The 4,713-nt window shown below is 38.6% G+C and overlaps 1 pseudogene across 1 annotated transcript; it reads left to right on the top strand.

Annotated features, from left to right (window-relative positions):
* Positions 1-3,831: 3,831 nt before the first annotated feature.
* LOC110204124 (immunoglobulin heavy variable 3-21-like) lies at positions 3,832-4,492 on the top strand (annotated as a pseudogene). The gene is made up of 2 exons (XR_013487172.1): positions 3,832-3,963; positions 4,047-4,492. The product of XR_013487172.1 is annotated as an immunoglobulin heavy variable 3-21-like (transcript).
* The last annotated feature ends 221 nt before the right edge of the window (positions 4,493-4,713 follow it).

The following is a 4,713-nucleotide window of genomic DNA, read 5'->3' as shown; positions in this document are numbered from 1 at the left end:
TTATAAAGCCTGGCGTATGGTCAGAGATTATTATATACTTTTGTATACCCTTCTTTTCCATTGCATTGAGGAAGGTAAAATGATATGGGGAAATTCAGGAAACAAAAGAAGAGGGTTGAGGAGGAACACTTCGACAAAGATATGTGAAACCCCTCCAAAAGAACGCCAATTTGATACAAAATCAGCTCTAAAAAAGAGACAAAACAAATTGGAGTGCATGTCTCCAGAGTCTAATTTCTTTCAAGCTGGCTTGACATGCATTGCATGGGAGTTCAGTCCAAACCTGGACCCCCCCCCCAAAGTAGCCAGTTCAGAACTAGCTCAAATTGGATTTTTGGGTACAGCCTTTTTATACGCTTTGAAAAATAGGTGTTCCCAAGGGATGCTAATCAACTCTGAGATTTGGGCCATATTAAAATGAGGGTCTTTCAGCCTGTGAGAAAGATCACTTAACTCTGGTCAATGACACATCAATTTCCATATCTTCTGTCTGAAAATAGGAAGGAATCAGCATTCTCCCAGATCTTTCTAGGCAAGACAATGAGCAGGAATAGACTCATTTAGATTACATCTTTTTTTAAGATTCAATATTTATTTATTTTTAGTTTTCAACATTAATTTCCACAAGATTTTGAGTTCCAAATTTTCACCCCTTCTCATCCCTCCCCCAACCCCAAGACAGAGTGTATTCTGAAAACCCCTTCCCTTAATCTGCCCTGCCTTCTATCTCTCCCTGCTTCCTTCTCTTATCTCCTTCCCCTTCTATTTTCCTCTAGTGCAGGATAGATTTCTATACCCCATTGCCTGTATATTTCCCAGTTGCATGTGAAAAATAATTTTTTAACATTTGTTTTTAAAACTTTGGGTTCCAAATTTTCTCCCTTACTCCCTCCCCACCAACCCTCATTGAGAAGGCAAGCAACTCGATACAGGTTTTACTTGCGTAGTTAATGGAAAACACTTCCACAGTGGTCATGCTGCGGAAAACTAACTATATTTCCCTTAGTCCTAAAGGGTTTGGCCCAGGCAAAGTGACCTGAGGAATTTGAATCAATGCTAACAGGGTGTCATCAGTTTCCTCCAGGCAGAATAGTGCAGGGAAACATCTTAAGATTTTATGTAGTAACTATAAGTCACAATAACTAATATCTTTACCATAGTCAATATTTATGTAAGGTTAGATTAGTAAGGCCTTCCTACAGGTTTATCCTGAAAGGCAGGCAGGCACAATTCCTTCTAACCCTCTATAACTTTATCTGTTGGTTTTCAAATCAGTTTAAAAATGTTGATTTTCTGTCCTTTTGCTTGAAATAAAATCAAACTTCCTATCCCCCTTCAACATGATTAAACCATGAGAAGCTGGCACAATGGTACCCAGAACAACTATCCAAGGATGGGGGAGCTTAGAGAACATCTGCTTGCTGTGGACAACCCCATCCCTCTCTGTTCCCAAACTGTTTTTCCCCCCCACCTTCCATAATCTTTCTAATCTTTCCTAATCTTTGAAACCTATTACTCACCCTACCTCCACTGCCCTTTAAATACCAAATATATACATACATGTATATATATATATATATATATATATATATATATATATAATGCATATATAACACACACACATATATATGTGTGTGTGTGTATATATATATATATATATATGTATATATATATGTATATATATATATATATGTATATATATATATATATATATGTATATATATATATATATATATATATATATATATATATATATTCACAACACTTTTTGTCCTGCTTGTCTTCACCCTGCCAGAACCTGGAGGAACTTAATGTATAAAACTTTACAATTGAACAGAGTTGTGTTTCTTCCACACCCTTCACAAACAGCTTTATAATGTTAAAGGTTAAAAGACAGAAAAACCCTTATTTTTGCAGTTCTAAACACATTACCAAGACATCACAGCTTATCAGTTTAAAAGCTGCTTATTAATTGATACTGTCTTCCACTAACTTTTGGGACAATCTCTCCCTGCTTTTTGATTTAATCACTCATTTTCTACCTTTATTCTGGTATTCCCAACTTGGCCAGTGTTGGGACCCCTCAAAAAAGAGTCTTAATCTCCCAGTGAAAGCCGAAGGTGAGAGTTCTTTCCCAATGTTATTTCTCTAATTGCTGACCTTAGAAGTGCCTTAGAAGATTTTCTGGGTGCATTTTAAATCTTTAACCACAAACATGAAACATTTTACAAACACACACAGAGACAGAAACAGCTTGGCAAGACAAAGTACACATGAATCTTTTATTATCACATTTTTTCCTCTTTTACGATTAGTTTGCTTTTAAGACCCTTTAACCAATTCAGAGTATAATACAATTTACTGGTCAAAAGTCAGAGTTATCACATGCCAATTTACTCTGATTTGACTAGCCAATTACAGAAGATTACCTTCAGAGAAGACCTTCACATGTGTCCTTAGTCTCCAGAGATAGCTTAGAGAGAAAAATGGACTAGAATCTCAAGACCGGAAGTCCAATAGATAAGTAACAGGAGTTTGGGGGACAAGACTGACACACTCTTCAGGGCTGAGATTCAGGAGAAAAGTCCTGTGGGTGCCCAGACCCAGTTCTGTTGTGGGGAAGAGTCAAAGTTGAAATCCCAGTCCAACATCTGAGCAAACTGCACCATTTGTTGTGAAACCACATAAACAAACCCCAATTTGAAACAGAATTAGCTTTAATAAAGAGACAAGTTGAGATTGCCACCTAAAATGTAATAACAGTAACAGGGGAAAGAAACCAAATAAACATAGCTCAGACTCCATGCTTTATGATGAAAACTCCATAGATATAATGGTGATTAAGAGAGGGATTGTTGGCTTTTTTTCGTTTTTTCCCCCCACAGAGTTGAATCCTTGAGAAAAGAAGAAAGATGATCTTGGAAATATTCTAGATATAGAACTCGAAAAGTATAAGGGCCCTGAAATTATAAATATTCCTTCTTTGAAAAAAAAAGAATGTGGAAGTGAGAATGGAAACATGTTTCTGTGTATACAATTAAACATTCAGCAGGTGGCAGCAGAGCTATATCTTCTGCCTGATAAGAATGGTACCTGAACTTTGAGGATCATCTCACAGAAATCTTAGCCACACTTGCTCCATAAATCAGAATATTAGGTCAATGTCACAGAGAATAACAATTTCTCTCTCCCATTAAATAGGCTATGACTCTCTGAGGAACAAGGTGTTTGTTGGAGGCGACTTGCAAATCTCTTACTGTGCATTGTGTGTTTCATAACTCAATTTCTAAACTTAAAAGATTTGAAAAAGGTATATGAGCTATTCCTATCAAGGCAATCTTTGAGTATAACTGAAACTATGGGTAAACAATTTCGGTGAAATGTACTCCTAGGAAAAAGGAGATGAAAACTTGAGTTAAGAAGCAGTAGAGTGCCAAGTACCAGGAAAAGAGAACCTGAGAATAAACTGATTCACAAAAGAGATTCAGTGTGTTGGTCATTGGAAATGAAGATGTTTGAGGGGGTTTGACATTCAGAAATGGGCCTACGATCAATTAGAAATGTATTAGGAGCACAGTAAAGCCTACAACATGTAATCCAACTGTTTAGAGTTCTCTAAGTGATGTGGGGTCATTGACACTGAGTCAAAACCATCAGTTCTGAGAGTCTCAGTGTCAACAACATTCCCCAGTCCCTTTGGAACTAGTTCTCAGAGAACTATCCGAAGTTCAGGAAAGGAACTTCTCCCTGGGAGGAAGAAGGTGTTCTTCCTCTTTTTGAATAGAGCAAGACATGCAAATTGGGTCCCTCCCTACTGGGATGAAAAGCAGCCCCAAACCTATACCTGTACCTCCTCTGGGAGACAAACTCAAGTGCTCTGTGACCTTCCCTGCAGAGGACTAATGTGGAAACTCACCATGAAATTTAGGCTGAACTGGATTTTCCTTCTGACCATTTTCCAAGGTAGTTTTATGGAGAGGAAGGGACAATGTGAAGTGGTGACTTCATGTGACTATTGACTTTAATGTAATGTCTCTGTGTTGCAGGTGTCCAGTGTGATGTGGAGCTGGTGGAGTCTGGGGGAGATGTGATACAGCCTGGGGGTTCTCTGAGTCTCTCCTGCAAAGCTTCTGGATATACTTTCAGCAGCTATGGGGATGAGCTGGGTCCGCCAGGCTTCAGGAAAGGGACTGGAATGGGTTGCAACCATTAGTAGTAGTAGTAGTTATACGTACTATGCAGACTCTGTGAAAGGCCGATTCACCATCTCCAGAGATAATGGCAACAGCATGTCATATCTACAAATGACTTCCGTTGAGACTGAGGACACAGCTGTGTATTACTGTGCAAGAGGCACAGTGAGGAAAAGGAATGTGAGACCTGATAAAAAACTTCCCCTGCCAGGAGGGGAAGTGTCAGTGAGGGAAGAAATGGACTGAGCTCATGATGCAGAAAGTAATAGATGTCTTTATCCAGGAACAGGTATAGCGAATTTCTGTTTTTCCTTGTGGTGTTTTTTTCTCCTGTCCCAGGAGAAAGCAACTTTTCCAGTACCTAGCTATCATTCTTAATGCCTCACTCTCAGTCCCACCTCTACCCCCATAATTAATTAGTAGTTATGTATCGTCCATTCTACTTTTATCAGAAATGTACTGTACTCTACCTTCTCTCCAGAAGGTACTGAAACCACCCTGAGGTAGATCTTTCCCAACT

This window comes from Phascolarctos cinereus, unplaced genomic scaffold, assembly GCF_003287225.1.
Source record: "Phascolarctos cinereus isolate Bilbo 61053 unplaced genomic scaffold, phaCin_HiC Scaffold_107;HRSCAF=656, whole genome shotgun sequence".
NCBI classification, from domain to species: Eukaryota; Metazoa; Chordata; class Mammalia; order Diprotodontia; family Phascolarctidae; genus Phascolarctos; species Phascolarctos cinereus.
This window is presented reverse-complemented; position numbering and strand designations above follow the sequence as displayed.